Source organism: Equus asinus, chromosome X, assembly GCF_041296235.1.
Source record: "Equus asinus isolate D_3611 breed Donkey chromosome X, EquAss-T2T_v2, whole genome shotgun sequence".
NCBI lineage: Eukaryota > Metazoa > Chordata > Mammalia > Perissodactyla > Equidae > Equus > Equus asinus.
Genome location: NC_091820.1, coordinates 107,831,039 through 107,848,490, shown reverse-complemented (window position 1 = coordinate 107,848,490; position 17,452 = coordinate 107,831,039). Strand labels below are relative to the sequence as shown.

Here is a 17,452-nt window from a genome sequence, read left to right as displayed (position 1 = left end):
GACCGATGCCGGGCCCGTGGGATCAGAACCGACGCCGAGTGGGCATGGAGCCCCTCTGATCCTTGGCACGAGAGGGGCCCGCCGGGATGCCGCGGGGCCTGGGGCCCAGACTCTGTTCGGCGGGAGCCAAGGACAACGAACCCCAGCTCTGACTCTGCCCTGCGGCGAGGCGAGGCCCCAGCGTCCCTCTTCCTCGCCCGGCTCCCGTACCCCATCCCGGGGACATTCGCCCTCCTGTCTGCCAGCTGCTGCCCCTGACCGGGTGGCCGCTGCGGCCTTGCCTTTCCCCACGCCCCACCCCCACCCCCACCCCCACCCCCACCCCCCACCGGTTTTCTTGGTGGCCGGGCCTGGGGCCTCCGACGTGGCCTGGGGTCCCGCGTTCCCCGTGTCCCTGGCCCCGCGGGCCCCCCGCGGGCCCACGTCGCTCGCGCCCGCGGAGTGGGCGACGAGCCGCGGGCCAGACGCCCCCCCGGGCGCGAGCTTCCGCCCCGCGGGCTGGAACGTGAACATGGCGGCCGCCGAGGCCACGCCCCCCGCGGCCCGGGGAGCCCCGCGGGCCCCGCCCCCCGCGGCCCGGGCAGCCCCGCGGGCCTGGCCTCCCGGCCCCCGGGGCTCGTCGGTGGGCGAGCCCGGCCCCAGCGGGATGACACCCGCATCCAGCCCCGGAGTCCTCCGAGCGCCCCGAACGAGCCCGCCCTTCCTCCCATCTCGGGCTTTGCCCACGCGAGCCACGGCCGGGGCCTTGAGGCCCGTGCTCAAAACGCTCCCGCTTGATGGCACTGTTGCTCCACGGATGCCAGCCACCCTTGGGCGCCCGGCCGCTCCCTCCGCCCTTTGCGCGTCAAAAAACGCCAGCGAAGGCCCCGAAGCCCTCCCAGCCCTCCCAGTGGGGTTGGCCGTCCTTGGGGGATTGCGGGGGGCGCGGGGGGCACCCCTCTTTCCTTTCGGGGCTTCTTGTCGGGAGGAGGATGGTACGGAGAAAGACGTCCAGAGGCCTCCATGCCGCTGTGGACCCACCTCCCCATCTCTCTGGGAGCTTTAAGGCCGCCTCTCCTGGCGGCAACGCGGACCCCGCGTCCCCTGCACACTTGCCCGTGGACGTCCCTCCATGAGGGTCTTCTCGGGCTGAAGCCTAGAAATCCTAGAATCCCAGAAAACTGGATTCGTGGCCCGAGGCCCGGCACTACCCCTCTCTCTGCTCCTGGCCTCCTTGCTTCTCCCGCTCTCCTCCAGCTGCCTCAGCTGGCCTCGGGGCTCAGGAGCAGGCCCCAGAAGGAGTAGGCCGCTGAGGCAGCAGGTGGAAGCGACAGGGACCCCGGCAGGTGGCAAGACGGGCAGGCGGACTGCCCGTGCTCCCCGCAGAGCACCTCAGCCAGTCACTCTGTGTCCCCGAGCGCCCCAGGGGGTTTCTGGTGGGGAGCTGGGGAGAGGAGTCCGTGGGACAGGTGGACATCCCACAGGCAGCTGACCCCGGTGAGGCCCCCTTTGTGCGGCAGCCCCTTCTGGGAAGCTCTCCGGGAGCCTGTGTGCCTCCTCTACCCTCCCCGCCCACCGCCCCTCGTTCCTTCGTTCGTTCATTGGTTCTTAAACGCGTACACACAGGGAGGGGTGTGTCTGTGCATGGGGAGGTGTGGGTGGGTGGGTGGGTGTACACGCATACGTGTGTCCGTATGCACGTGTGGGTGTGCACGCGCGCCTGTGTGGGTCCGTAACACGCATGTGTATAATTTCCCTTCCCCTGCCCTTTTCCCCGGAGCCGCCTCGGGGATGCCACTGTGGATGGAAATCCCTCCCAGTCCAAGCCGAAGCCCTCAGCTTAGCGCGCTGACCGCTCCCAGGGTGCCCCTCTGCCTTCTCGCTCCCTGGCCGCCGTGGGAACCCCGTGTCCTCTGGGCTTGCGTGTGCTTCCGGGGCTGAATGCAGATGAAAGCGGACAGACACGGAGGGCCCCTCGGACCCCCGAGGCTCACAAGGGCGTAGTCACAGACCCTCTGTGGCATTTGGCCGCTCTCACAGCTCGTGTGTCCCCGGGGCTCGGCCCCTGCCTGGGGAGTAGACGCCCTGTTCTGCTCCAGCCTCTCCGTTTCTCCTCTGACAGCTCCCCGGGGTGGGTGGGGTGCCCGTGTGTCTGCCTGGGGGCAGGGGCCTGGGTCATCTCCCGTGTCCCCTCTCTTTGGACGCCGGGTAGCTCTTTTCTTTCCTCCTCTCCTCTGCTCTCCTCTCTTGGACCGAACTGGCCGTGAGGCGGCCTGCGGCGTCGTGGCTCCCCAAAAGTGCGAGCGTGCGTGACCGGGGTACGTTTGCCAGCATCCGTGTCCACCCCGAGGAGGAAAGCGGTGGGGTGCATGGGAAGTCGGGCCCGTGCGCTGGATCTGTGTGGGACCAGAGAGGAGACAGCTAGGGCCCGTGTGCCCGCGAGTCAGACGAGCTCGTGGTCAGGCTCTGTGTTTCCGTTTGCGGTGGACGACGACGTGGGCTTGCCGGGATGTCCGTCGACAGCCCGCCGGAGTCCCACACGGGTCCGGAGCCGAGGAGGAAGGCTCTGCGAGCACGAGCGCCCAGGCGCCAAGGCGCCAAGGCGCCAAGGCCGTGGTTCCCGCGCAAGACAGACGGCGGGGGAAGGCATCCTCGGGGTGCCCCCGGCACGGTTCTGGGCTCTGCGAGGGCTGCTGCTTTCTGAGTGAGATCCGCGCCATCTCCCAAAGACGAGCGGAGGCTGGTTGTGTCCACGCTAACGCTCCTCTCCGGGGCTTTGGTCGACCCGAGAGCTGGGGTGAGGGGTGACGGACAAGACGCTGGAGGTTGCCGGGGCCGGGTGGGTGGTCCCACACCGAGTGAAGGGCGCTCGGCTCTCTCGTTGCAGAGGAGGCCGACCGGAAGGAAAGGAAGGGCAAGGGCAAGGGCAAGGGCAAGGGCAAGGACGACGGAGACGCCGGTCACCCGCGGGCGCTGCTGTTCTGGGTGAGTGCGTGCTCTTTCTTCTCTTCCTTGGCCCTTTCCCCAACCGGTTATTCCGTCCTAGCCAAAAGGCCGTCATTCTGGTATCTCAGCAAGCCTCCAGGAGGAAAGGCTCCCAAGGTAGGCCGGTGGCACGGGGACACGGGCGTGCCCTTGCGCAGTTTTCGGCCGCACTAGAAAAGGGCGTCGAGCGAGGTCCCGGTTGTGGAAGCGGAAGAAAACGTTGGCGCGGGCCAGCGCGTAGATCGTGTGTGTCTATTGCTTAAGGCGATGGATCGGTCCGTGGAACGTGAGGGCGCTGTCCTCCGGGACCAGAGAGAGTGCAGAGGGATTGGGCTCGGGCCTGGAGCATGAGCTGCACCTACACCTGGCCCTGGGCCCGGGTCCGGGCCCGGGCCCGGGCCGGGGCCTACACCCGGACCTTCGCCTGGGCCTGCACCTGCACCTGCACCTGGCACCTGCACCTGCATCTGCATGAGGGCCTGGACTTGGGCCTAGCCGGGGCCTAGCGCCCGGACCGGCGCCCGGACCCGCGCCTGCTGGGCCCTAGGCCCTGGGAAGCCCACTGCCGGTGATTTGCCCATTCCACTCCCCCCCGAGAAGCAGCAGTCCCAGCTGCACGTGGAGAAAGGTCCTTGGAGACCCTTTGGGGCGAACCCGGCCTGTAAGGCCTTTTGCCTCCTTGGCTTTGAGTGGAGCCCTCCCGAGCTCTTCCTGCCGTCATCCCCTGATTGCTCTTGGGCCCAGCTCGCTGCTGCGAGACCCGCCCGCCACCAGCCCAGGGAGGACTTGGGAACCCGCTCTTGCTGGAATGCGGGGCAGGTGCGCGTGCTGGGGGTCGGGGGGTGACGTGGGGCGGGGGGGGTTGAGCCTCGGGGCAGCCCGCCGTGGATCTCCGTGCTCCCCAAGTCTGTCTCTTGACCAGCCGAGGAACGTGAAAGGGTGGAGTCTCCAAGACGGGTACTTCCCTTCTTCCGTGTGCGAACGTCGCACGCACGTGTGTGTGACCCGAAGCCGCAGGTGTTTTCTCTCTTCCTGTCTTCCTTTCTTCTTCCTCCCGTGTCTTCTTGAAACGATCTTGCCATGAGGAAGGACGCCTCCCGTCCTGGCTCAGCACCACTGAAGGCGTCTCCAGGCGGGCTGGCGGCCGTGCGGCGCCGTGGACTGGGGAGGGCAGACGCTGGTGGGCGTTTCTTGGTCAGCGAAGGGCGGACGCAGGGTCCCCGCAGCAAGGGCAGCCAGGGTGGCTTTCCTGCGGCAACTCTGCCTTCAAGAGGAACTTTGTTGGGCAATCCCAAGAGGCCCTCGCGGTCAAATCCGGGGGAAGGCTGGGCATTGAGTCGAGTCCTCGTTCTAGGCTCTAGGTGGCCGCCCCGCCGGCTCGCGTTACCCCCCCCCCCCCCGCCGCCCCCACAAAGGAGCCTTCGGCCGGCCGTGACTCGCAACCCCCCAACTCCCTCGCCGCGGGGCATGGCTTTCCTGGACAACCACCCAGGGACAGGGACGGGATCCTCCCCCTCTCCCTCTCTGTGCCGCGAGGAAAAGGAGGCGATGGCACCCTCCGGTCTGATTCGTGGCTCCAGTCCCGTCGGATGGCCCGTGGCCGGTGACCAAAAGGAGGTGGTCTGTCGAGAGTCGAGGTTCCCGGAGCCCCGTGCCGCAGGAATCTGCGTGGAAACGTCCGGTCCGTGTGGAAACGTGTCCAGCTGCGTGCCTGAGCGTGCCCGGGGGGCGGTGGGCACAGGAGCATCGCCCCTGACCCGCACACCCATCTCTCCTGGAGCCTGGGTGCGCTCGACCTCCGCTCCACGCTCGGAGGCCCTTTGGGGCTTTCCTTTCTGTCCCTCGGTGAGCTGGAAAGTGTTGCCAGAGCCCGGCCGCGCCACCGTTTCAGAGCTAGAGAAAGAGAGGACCGCGCGCGCTCGCGCTCAGAGAACCCGAGGGGCGGGGAGGGAAGAGGACAGCATCCCGGCCCTCTGGTCTCGTCTCATCTCTTTCCTCGGCCTCGTGCCCGGACCGCTGGGCATCGGGAGTGTGTTCCTTCAGCCACTGTGTGCGGCGACGGCGACTCTGCCCGGTCTCGGCTCTGCTCAGAGCTGACCGGCGCCGAGAGGCCACTTGATGGCAGCGGCACGTGTCCCCGCCACGCGCCCGGGTGTCCCAGAAGGAAAGCGGAAGGCCTCTCCAGTGGCTGCCAGACGCTCCGAGGGCTGATCCCCCCGAATCCTGGGGAGCCTCCGCACAGCCGGGTGTTTCCCGTGGCCGGCCTTCCCGTGTGGGAGTTGTCGGGAGACGGACCCTGAGCCAGGCGGGAGGCCTCTGGGGCGGCGGCCGGCTGCCCTCCCGAGTGACCCGTGTGGCCGAGCGTCCGCGCCTGAACCCCGGGGGTGGGGGTGGGGGGCCGTGGGAGAGAAGAGCCAGGTCCCCTCTCTTGACTCCCCACCCCCCCGCCTCCGCCACCCACCACGCACACACACACCCACCCCCCCCCCCCCCACCACCACCACCACCACCACCAGCACCACCACCACCACTACCCGGCCAACACTGTCCCTGACCCAACGGTGCCTGTGGGCCGCGGCCCTTTGGCCTCGCGGTCAAGCTGGCCCCTCGGTGACTTGGGAGAACGTGCCCTGCCGTGGTGTGGGGGGGATGGCCTGGGTCCCGTGCCAACACTCGGCGAGTCTGCCAAGGTCTCGGGCAGACCTGGAGAGCCGAGGGTACGCGGCTAGGGACCCGTTGGGGTCCGGCCGCCAGGGCGCTGCGTTGGGGTGTGGTGGCCTTGTGGTCGCGAAGGCAGGCTAAGAGGACCCGACAGAGTCCGGGGCCCTGCAGGATGGAGCGCCAGCCTTCGAGGCGGGCGCCCGCAGCCCCAAAGTGGCCAGGAGGGCCAGCCGCCTTGCCTTAGCCAGGTTGGACACGGCTCGCTGTTTTTTTTTCTTCGGCAAAGGGCGGAGGGAGAGGCCCTGGCGGGTGCCGGGTTGGCATTTCTGGTGCAATGCTGCCATCAAGAGGAAAGGCTTTCGCGGTCCCGCGGACCCTGCACGGTCGCCTCCTGGGGAGGACTGAGCCAGGGAGTGAAGTCGGGGACCAGGGCCGGGGGACCCCTAGGGATTCCAAGCCGCGCCAGGCACGGCGGGGAGGGTCTCGGGCCCTGGCACCTGCAGAGAGGGGCAGCGGGACGAGGCACCGGGCCCGGGCGCCTGGCGGGCCAGGCACAGGAAGCCCAGGCTCGGCGCCCTGGTGGCCGCCATGTCTGGGCGGGACTAGCGGAAGGCGCTGCGAGGAGCCCGGGGCCCTGGGCCTTGGGCAGTGGGCCCCTTCCCCTCGGAGCAAGATCGGGTTCGGCCTGGGCGGGCCCAGGGCCCCCGAAGGCCCTCTGGGCCACGGGGCAGCCCTGCCGACGACCACGGCGGGGCGCTGGAGTCGCGTTGCCACGGGCGGCCTTAGAGGCGGGCCCAGGGCGGTTCTTCTGTGCATGCAGCTCAGAGGTGGCGGCGTGGCAGCCTGGCTACCCGGTGCGGTGCCCAGGGGGCCTGGGGCCCAGCCAGGGCCCGCAGCCGCAGTTCCGAAGGGGACGGCCCTCCCCGGCACGGGGGAGCCAGGGCGGCAGGGGAAGCTAGTCGGCAGTTGGCCGTTGCCGTGCCCTCCCCGGGGGCGTCCAGGCTTCTGGCACAGGCCTGTCCCGAGGGCTCCGGCACCCATCTCCCTCCCTGAGTGGCGAGGAGGACAGAGGAGGAGCGGAGCGAGCAGAGCCCAGCCCAGCGGATGCCCAGGCCGGGCCTTTGCCGACCCTGGCCCTCTTGGCCACCTGCCCCAAGAGGCCCTGAGCCTCCCCTGGGCCATGCGAATGAGTGGCCCTGGCGCCCGCTCCCCCCTGGCTGTCTAGGTCTCGACCCCATGCTTGCCTCTCGGCAGCTGGGGCCGGGCCACCGGCTCTGAAGGCTCTGCCTAAAGCTCACCACTGTCAGGTTGAGAGAGGCCGCCCGGCCAACGCAACCCCCACGGGGCTTGCTGCTCAGGCCAGGGAGCAGGTGCCTGATCCTGGGCACCAGGCCGGCCCTTCCTGCTAGACCCTGACTGTCCCCATAGCTCGCTTCTGGAAGAAGAGCCTCCGGGTTGGCTCCTTCGTGCCTCTGGCCAGGCTCCCACTTGCCGCGGGGGTGGGATGTTGGGGCTTGGGGGGTGTGTGGGGGGGTGGAGTGTCGGGGACCTGGGAGCAAGTGTCCAGGCTCAACCCGTCCCTGCTGCGCACACAGCCCTTGCTTTCCCCACTCCCGGAAGGGTGCCGAGTCCCACTCCCTGCCCCTTTCGAATTTCCCACTTGGGGAGTCGCCGGCAATGTTGCCAGGGGGTCTGCCTCGTGTGGGCCGAGCCTTTCGGGGCCGCCCTTGTTGGCCCAACCTTGGGGCCAGGTCCCGACCTACAAGGTCTGAGCGGTCCCCAGCCCCAGGTGGTCTCGGTGGAGCCCTGTGGCCCGCAGCCCAGGGACCCCGTGCGGGAAGGCCCCGGGGCCTGTCTCTGCACACAGGAGGACCCGTCCAGCGGGGAGGGAGGCCGAGGAACAGGGCGTCCCCGGGCCGCCAGGTTCCCGGGGAGAAGGGCGGAAAACAGGCCTCGGTCCCCTCTGTCCGGAGGAGGATGGCCCTGTCGAGGGACCGATGCCGGGCCCGTGGGATCAGAACCGACGCCGAGTGGGCATGGAGCCCCTCTGATCCTTGGCACGAGAGGGGCCCGCCGGGATGCCGCGGGGCCTGGGGCCCAGACTCTGTTCGGCGGGAGCCAAGGACAACGAACCCCAGCTCTGACTCTGCCCTGCGGCGAGGCGAGGCCCCAGCGTCCCTCTTCCTCGCCCGGCTCCCGTACCCCATCCCGGGGACATTCGCCCTCCTGTCTGCCAGCTGCTGCCCCTGACCGGGTGGCCGCTGCGGCCTTGCCTTTCCCCACGCCCCACCCCCACCCCCACCCCCACCCCCACCCCCCACCGGTTTTCTTGGTGGCCGGGCCTGGGGCCTCCGACGTGGCCTGGGGTCCCGCGTTCCCCGTGTCCCTGGCCCCGCGGGCCCCCCGCGGGCCCACGTCGCTCGCGCCCGCGGAGTGGGCGACGAGCCGCGGGCCAGACGCCCCCCCGGGCGCGAGCTTCCGCCCCGCGGGCTGGAACGTGAACATGGCGGCCGCCGAGGCCACGCCCCCCGCGGCCCGGGGAGCCCCGCGGGCCCCGCCCCCCGCGGCCCGGGCAGCCCCGCGGGCCTGGCCTCCCGGCCCCCGGGGCTCGTCGGTGGGCGAGCCCGGCCCCAGCGGGATGACACCCGCATCCAGCCCCGGAGTCCTCCGAGCGCCCCGAACGAGCCCGCCCTTCCTCCCATCTCGGGCTTTGCCCACGCGAGCCACGGCCGGGGCCTTGAGGCCCGTGCTCAAAACGCTCCCGCTTGATGGCACTGTTGCTCCACGGATGCCAGCCACCCTTGGGCGCCCGGCCGCTCCCTCCGCCCTTTGCGCGTCAAAAAACGCCAGCGAAGGCCCCGAAGCCCTCCCAGCCCTCCCAGTGGGGTTGGCCGTCCTTGGGGGATTGCGGGGGGCGCGGGGGGCACCCCTCTTTCCTTTCCGGGCTTCTTGTCGGGAGGAGGATGGTACGGAGAAAGACGTCCAGAGGCCTCCATGCCGCTGTGGACCCACCTCCCCATCTCTCTGGGAGCTTTAAGGCCGCCTCTCCTGGCGGCAACGCGGACCCCGCGTCCCCTGCACACTTGCCCGTGGACGTCCCTCCATGAGGGTCTTCTCGGGCAGAAGCCTAGAAATCCTAGAATCCCAGAAAACTGGATTCGTGGCCCGAGGCCCGGCACTACCCCTCTCTCTGCTCCTGGCCTCCTTGCTTCTCCCGCTCTCCTCCAGCTGCCTCAGCTGGCCTCGGGGCTCAGGAGCAGGCCCCAGAAGGAGTAGGCCGCTGAGGCAGCAGGTGGAAGCGACAGGGACCCCGGCAGGTGGCAAGACGGGCAGGCGGACTGCCCGTGCTCCCCGCAGAGCACCTCAGCCAGTCACTCTGTGTCCCTGAGCGCCCCAGGGGGTTTCTGGTGGGGAGCTGGGGAGAGGAGTCCGTGGGACAGGTGGACATCCCACAGGCAGCTGACCCCGGTGAGGCCCCCTTTGTGCGGCAGCCCCTTCTGTTTGAGCTGTCCTGGAGCCTGTCTCTCCTGTACCCTCCCCCTTCCTCTCCCCTGCCCCTACCCATTTCTTCCTTCCTTTGGTCATTCTTTCATTCTTTTTTCATTCAGTGTTCAACAGACATGGTTGTCCGTGTACACACACATTCATGTGTATGTATGTATCTGTTTGTGTGCATGTATAGATGTATGTTCGTATACAGTTATTATTTCCCTTCCCCTGTAAACTTCCCTGGAACTGCCTTCTATATGCCATTTTGGATAGAAATTTCTCCTGATCCCAGTACTAAGCCCTCACCTTTGCATACTCAGTGTACGTTGGACAATTCCTGTGTTAGAGAAAGAGAGGAATGCATGCTCAGAGAAATCGATGACAAAGGAGAGAAGCAATCGTGTCATGTTCTCTTCCCTTCTGTCGTGTACGATCTCCTCCCAACATTTCTACAGCCTCGTGAGATCACTTGGCATCGCGACTCTGTTGCTTCAGCCAATCTGTGCTGGAAAGGCTAGTTTCCCAAGTCTCGGCCTTAGTCAGAGCAAACAGCCAGAGTGTGGCCAGTTAATGGCAGGGGCATGTGTCCCCACCATGCTTTTGTGTTTACCAGAAAGTAACCCAAAGGCCTCTCCCCCTTTTGGCATATGCCTAACTTTGCCACATTGGAGCACCAATACCCTTATCTCAGGAAATTACATGTTGGGTAATCTGTGTTTGGCCAGAGAAGTGATATTCTGTCTCTGCTTACCCAAGAATCAAAGGAGCTGCTGCTCCTTTGATGACCTGTTTCCCTTTCTGCCAAGAAAGTAATGGGTTTTTCAAGATAGTCGTTTATATCTCACCATAGTTACAGAAGTATGGATGAGTAGCCTGATCATGGGCTTTTATCTCTTACTACGTACCCCTTCTTGTGGCCAACAGTGCATTGATCTTGTTTGGCCATGTGTCTTCAGAAGTTTTCCTGTTTGGTGGAACCCTAGTGGATTGCCATCCTGAATTCTTGGGGTCAGGATGATACCATTGGTGGTGGTGGCAGCAGGTTTTGTTTTGCTCTGTTCAGCTCCTACATGAGCTTTTAGAGTAGTACCTAGAAGTAAAAGCCTTCGGCTCAAATGGAGCTTGCCAGATAATTCCAATAGAAAATGGTCCTTGTCATTATGAGCCAATGTTCAGGGCAGGAGGAGTCCATATTGCTTGCGATGAAACTGGGTTGGTGGGATGTGGGAATGATTGGTAATCATCTGGGATATCTTTTTGTTGTGATGAAAATGTTCTAAAATTGCTAAAATTGCTAATAGGTGCAGAACTCTGTGAATATACTAAAAACCATTGAAGTTTTCACTTCAAAGAAGTGAATTTTACAGAATGTTTTGCAGAGAATGCCATATTCAGATGGAGTTTTAAGAAGAAACTGCTTAAATCAACAACCACTTAGAAATCAGAAAAAGATCAGCCAACTAAACCCAAAGGTAGCAGAAACAAGAAAATAATAAAGATTAAGGCTGTGATAAATGAAATAGAGAACAAAAGAATGAAGGAAACTAAACGTTGGTTCTTTGGAAAGGTAATAAAATTGTCATATCTTTAACTAGACTGAATAGAGAAAATGCAATAAACTAAAATTAGTAATGCAAGTGCGATGTCACTCATGATCCAACAGAAATTAGAAGGGTGATACAATTATATTATGAATAATTATGCACAACAAATTATATAGTTAGGTGAAATTACCAGAAACACAAAAATTACCAAAGGTAACTCAAGGAAATATAGAAAATTTAAACTGAACTATAATAAGTAAAGGAATTAAGTATGCAATCAGAATCATTTCAACAAGTGTAAACCCTGGACGACATCTCTTTCCTTGTACCAATCATTTAAAGAGGAATTAACATCAGTCCTCCTCAAATCTTCCAGAAAACAAAGGATCAGGGAATACATCTGTATTAGTTAGGGTTCTCCAGAGAAATGGAGCCATATACAGAGTGAGAGAGGTTTATTTTATGGAATTGGCTCATGTGATATTGGAGGTTGAGAAGTACAAAATCTGCTTATTAGGCTGGCATGCTAGAGACCCATGAAAAAGTTCACGTTGCAACTGCAGTCAGTGTGGAGTTCGAGTTTCCCCTTCCTTGGAGGACCTCTGTCTTTTTTGTTTTAAGGCCCTGAATTGATTGGATGAAGCCCACCCACATTATAAATAGTAACCTGCTTTAATTATTGAAATGTTAATCTCATCTAAACAATACCTTCACTTCAGCATTTAGACTGGTGTTTGACCAAATATCTAGGTGGTATGGCTTAGACATGTTGACACATAAAAGTAATACAGCATCCTGTGTCATTCTTTGTGACCAGCATTACCCTGATACCAAAAGCAGGGCAACAATAACACAAGAAAACTATAGATCAATATCTTGTATGAATATACACATAAAAATCCTCAACAATATACTGGCAAACCTAATCCAACAGCATATTAAAAGATTATAGACCAGGAACAAGTGAGATTTATTCCAGGAATGCAAGGCTGGATAAACATAGGGAAATTAATCAATGTAATATACCTATAAATATAATGAAGGTGAAAAACCACATGATCATCTTAATTGATGCAGAATAACCACTTGACAAAATCCAGTACCCTTTTATGATAATGCTCAATAGAAAAGGAATAGAAAGGAACTTCTTCAACATAATAAAGGGCACATGTGAAAAACCCACAGCTAATGTCATACTCAGTGCTGAAAGACTGAAGTCTTTCCCGTTAAAATCAGGAAGAAGACAAGGATGTCAGTTATCGCCAGTTCAAGATTTTACTGGAAGTTGTAGCCATAGCAGATAGGCCAGAACATGAAATAAAAGGCATTCAAATTGGAAAATCTTTTTGCAGATGACATGATACTAATACATCTAGTATGCCAAAGAATCCTCAAAAAGATACTAGCACTAATAAACAAATGTAATAATGGTGCAGAGTAAAAGATCAACATGTAATAGTCAGTTCGGTGGGTCATAAATGCAACCACATGTATTCACTCCTGGAAGAGGGAAGTTTATACACAGACACTGGGAGAAGGCAGTGTGAAGACAGAACAGAGATATTCCATGAACCAAGGAATGCCAAAAATGCTGGAAGCTGGAAAAGGCAAGAAAGAGATTGTCCCCTAGAGCCTTCAGGGAGTGTGGCACTACCTACACTGTTATTGTGGACTTCTGCCCTCCACAACTGTGAGAGAGAAATTTCTGTTTTTTATAAACCACCCAGCTTGTGGGAATCGTTATGGCAGCCTTAGGAAACTAACACAATTATCTTTACACCACTTTAATTCTCCTTTGCCATCTACATAAATTTGATATTGTCTATGGAGTTTCCAATTACTGAGATACTGAACTGAAAGAGAAACATAAGATGGTGAGTTCACAAAGGAAAGCAAGAGTCAGCGGTCGTATTCTGTAATATTATACCATACTTGTCCACAGCTATGCAGTTATTTGCATATTAATGACTATTGGTGGCTAGAAGGTGCCAAAAACCTCTAGTCAAAATTTTGCCTTTGACCATTTGATTCTCTTCATGGAGAATCAAGTCATGCAGTTCAAGAATCAATACATGGAGTTCAGGTTTATACATTTATTTCTTAAGTTAGAGCAGGAAGTAATCCTTGTAGGAGGTCCCCAAACAAAGGTGATAGTGGTGGATGTGGTATATCACTTAGTCGAGGTAAAGGAGTTGGAGGAGGAGAAGGACCAATTCCTGCCGGTAGAGGTGCCACTGGTAGAGCTGGTGATGGGGACGGCCCTCCACCTGCCTGTGGATGCGGTAGAGGTCCTGGAATTTATGAGCAACCTGCAAGTCCGTGCTCCTGTAATATAAATAATCCAATGTTTAAATGCTTGCAGTAGAATATGCAGCCCAGAATACATAGCAATAGGCGTTTGTAGTTTCTTATAGATTATACACTGCTTATTGATTTATCAGCATTCAGGGACTTAACAATCCATGCAAAGAACTTGTATATTTGATGAGCATTTTAAACACTGCACCATGACTACTTCTGTTAACCCTCTAATGCTAGGAGAGTTGGCATCCTTATCAAAGGCCTTGTGAAACACTACTCCAAAATAATGAAAACTTAGATTTCATGATAAACATATGCAAAGAAGAATTACTCTATATGGCTTGGGCCTGGTGGACTAGTATCAAATATGGATAGTCCCATGTCATGGTTTGATCCCTAAGGGACAAAGAGTCTGTCTTATAGCAGCATTGACGGAGCTGTTTTCCGATACCAATAATTAATAATAATATCCATTTGCATAGGAATAATGCTTATCAAAATTTTATCCTTATTTTTGATCCTCTTTATAACCCTGTAATGTAGGTAGGGTAAGTAGTTTCATCTCACTACTTATAGAAGAAGAAACAAACTCCAAAAGTTTAAGTGACTGATCAAATGTCACCTAGTTCATTTGAAGCATGATTAGGATTTGAATGCAGTTCTTCTCACACCTAATTCAGTTCCCTTTCTGATGTAGCAGACTAACTCCTCATAAATGTATGCCATGTATCATGAGCTGACAACAGAACTGTGGGGAAAGCTCCATTGGGGGCTGACAAAGGGGAGAGAGCCTGGCTTAGTTCTGAGATGTAAAAATGGGACGATTTAAAAAATGAAAGCATTATTGAAAGGAAATCATCCAATATTATAGATATAGTGAGGCAGAATGAAGCTAGGGATAGGCCACCAGATTGGGTCACTTCTAGTTCACTATTGACGGTTTTTTTCTTGGTGAGGAAGATTGGCCCTGAGCTAACATCTGTTGCCAATCTTCTTCTTTTTGCTTGAGGAAGATTGTCACTGAGCTAACATCTGTGCCAATCTTCCTCTATTTTATATGTGGGATGCCGCCACAGCATGGCTTGATGAGTGATGTGTAGGTCTGCACCCAGGATCTGAACCCAGGAACCCTGGGCTGCCAAAGCAGAACAAGCAAACCCAACCACTACGCCACCGGGCCTGCCCCTCACTATTGACTTTTAACATAACTTTTTAGTAGAATGGTGGATACAGACCAATTTAAGAAACAAACACTTAGTGAGCATTTACTATGTTAAAATACACTCTTCACATTCTGCACATTCCTTCCAAACATGAGTTGTCTTGAGGAGGGCACTTAATCAGTTGTAAAGGATCAAACCATCTGCTTTTTTAAGTATCCGTGGGAGCTTTTGTCAAAGAATGTAGGTGGGAATGTAAAGTTTATGGGTTTCAAAATGATGGTAGTCAAGACTGCAGAGGTATACAAAAGAAGTAATTGCTACTTTCTTCATATTCCATCAAGACAAATGTTTTGAGAAGAGTACTTAATCAGTTCTAAAGTTTTTTTTTCCTGCTTTATCTCCCCAACCCCCCCCCCCCAATACATAGTTGTATATCTTAGTTGCATGTCCTTCTAGTTGTGGGATGTGGGACGCCGCCTCAACATGGCCTGACGAGCAGTGCCATGTCCGCACCCAGGATCCGAACCCTGGGCCGCCGCAGCGGAGCATGCGAACTTAGCCACTCGGCCATGGAGCTGGCCCCAAGTTTTAAAGTTTAAAATAAAAATATTTATTAGAATATTTCAAGTGTATAATGGGATCTTTTTGTCATAGATAATGTAAGTGGGTATGTAAAGTTTCCTTTTTTCAAATGATGGTAGTCGAAATTTAAAGAGATATAAAAAGCTTTTGGAATTATTAAAATTACTGGGGATTTTTTGGAAAGGAAATGCTGTGCCCTGATTTTTTTAATCATCATGAAAATCTCCTCTCAACAGTTTTGCTTCTATTACATATTCTGTCACAACATTCAGGGCAATTTAAAAAAACCAATGAGGGCGCCAGCCCCCTGGCGTAGCGGTGAAGTTCGCCCACTCTGCTTCGGTGGCCTGGGGTTTGCCAGTTTGGATCCTGGGCATGGAGCTACGCACTGCTTATCAAGCCATGCTGTGGCAGGTGTCCCACATATAAAGTAGAGGAAGTTGGGCACAGATGTTGGCTCAGGGCCAGCCTTCCTCAGCAAAAAGAGGAAGATTGGTGGCAAATGTTAGCTCAGGGCTAATCTTCCTCAAAATAACAAAAAACAAAAATCTACAAGGAGATATCATCCCACAGCCATTAGAATGGCCATTGTCAAAAAAAGAAAAACCCAATGAGTTTTTTCTCCCACTTGAAAATCAATGATACATTATTTTGGAAAATCATATCTATAGTTATTTAAACTAAAATGTGTAATTGCCAGTAAGTCTCCTTTTGGTCACATTTTCTTCCTTTGGACAAGATAATTTTCTATCATTGACCTCACTGTGACGGGACAAAAAGAGTCTGTAGTTTGATTACCTTGGTTTGATGTTGCTGGAATTCTTTTCCAAGATCTTTGAGTTTTTATTCCTTTTGTTGCATCTTGTCTTGAGCTTACAGTCAGGTTCTGAATTCTTCATTTTTCTGCAATGATCACCACTATAAATGTACATATAATTTCAGGAAAACTTTAAATAATATTTTCTATTACATAAATGGAGCGTTTTTTGCCTGTTGAAGTCTCAGACACTCAGAAATTCTAAGAGTTCTTGATTATTTTCACGATGATTAAGTGCCCCTGTGGAAGTGTTGGGGCAGGGCTGGTGGTAGGTGAAATACGCCCCTGACCTAAGGTAAAAATCCCATTCCCACTTCTGGAAAACAAACAAATGAGAGGACCGAGTAGTTTCCCGTCATATATGATGGACACATTTATTGTTTTCCTGTTGAAAATTAAGTCTTAGACGTTAAGTAAAACCAACGAGAAAGTGAACCCTAAGAATAAACCATTAATACGAAATGCCGTTGAAGGTGCAGAGCCACAGGAGCTCTCAGTCATTGCCAGTGGAAATGCAAAATGTTCTAGCTACTCTAGAAGACAGCTTGGCACTTTTGTACAAAAGTAATCATACTCTTACCATAACATCCAGTAGTCCATGCTTGTTTGTATTTACCTGAATGAATTGAAAACATATATCTACACAGAAACCTGCACACAAATGTTCATAGCAGCTTTATTCATAACTGCCAAAACTTCGAAGCAACCAAGAGGTCCTTCAATAGGTGAATGGATGAATAAACTGTGGTACATCTAGAAAATGGAATATAAATCAAATAAAAGAAATGAGCTATCAAGCTACAGAAAGACATGGAGGAACCTTAAATGCATATTGATAAGTGAGAGAAGCCACCCCGAAAAAACACATTCTGTAGGATTCCAACTCTGGGACATTCAGGAAAAGGCAAAAACTATGGAGACAGTAACGAGATCAGTGGTTCCCAGGAATTCCACACAAGGGATGGAGAGATGAATAGGTGGAGTACAGAGGATTTTTCTTCTTCTTTTTTGGTGAGGAAGATTAGCTCTGAGCTAACATCTGTGCCAGTCTTCCTCTATTTTGTATGTGGGTCACCGTCACAGCATGGCTTTGATGAGTGATGTAGGTCCGTGCCTGGGATCCAAACCTATGAACCCTGGGCCATGAAGCTGCACATGCTAAACTTAACCACTATGCCACCGGGCAGGCCCCCAGATTTTTTAGGGCAGTAAAACTCTTCTGTGTGATCCTGTAACGGTGGATACTTAGCATTATATATCTGTCAAAACCCATAGAAGTCCAACACAAATATTGACCCCTAATGTAAACTATGGATTTTAATACCAGTTGTAACGAATGTACCACACTAATGCAAATTGTTAATAATAGGAGAAGCTGGAGGGGGATGTAGGCAAGGGATTGTATGGGAACTCTCTGTGCTTTCTACTTATTTTTCTGTAAACCTAAAACAACTCAGTAAAGTTTATTAATTTTTAGAAAACCTATCAAGCAGTTCAATTGTTAACTGGATAACCTTGAAAAGAGATTGCACTGATAGAATGCTCAAATGAGGGGCCTGGCTCCATGGCTGAATGATTAAGTTCTCGTGCACCGCTTCGGCGGCCCAGGGTTTCTCAGGTTCGAATCCTGGGCGTGGACCTGGCACTGCTCATCAGGCCATGCTGAAGCGGCCTCCCACATAGCACAAGCAGAGGCACTCACAACTATGTACCGGGAGGCTTTGGGGAGAAGAAGAAGAAGAAGAAGAAGAAAAAAAAAGATTGGCAATAGATGTTAGTGCACGTGCCAATCTTTAACAAAAAAAACTGTAGTATTTGGGAAAAAAAAGAATGCTCAAATGAATGTACATTAATACAAATTAGAATCTACTACAACCTTAATTGTCTAGCATCCAAAAAGAGGTGCTCCACAAAATCTGAGTGTAGAATGA

General features: G+C 55.4%; 1 long non-coding RNA gene across 8 annotated transcripts in view; it reads right to left on the bottom strand.

Moving 5' to 3' along the window:
* Positions 1-11,609: 11,609 nt before the first annotated feature.
* LOC123282622 (uncharacterized) overlaps positions 11,610-17,452 on the bottom strand; it is a 48,793-nt gene continuing 42,950 nt past the window's right edge. For 4 of the 8 annotated variants that reach the window (XR_011499761.1, XR_011499762.1, XR_011499764.1 and 1 more), the window contains exons 3-4: positions 15,503-15,607; positions 11,685-12,983 (exon numbers count right to left, since the gene is read on the bottom strand). This is a non-coding gene — a long non-coding RNA (uncharacterized lncRNA). Of the gene's footprint in view, positions 12,984-15,502; positions 15,608-17,452 lie in introns of all 8 variants that reach the window. The other 4 variants (XR_011499759.1, XR_011499758.1, XR_011499760.1 and 1 more) reach the window with 3 other exon arrangements.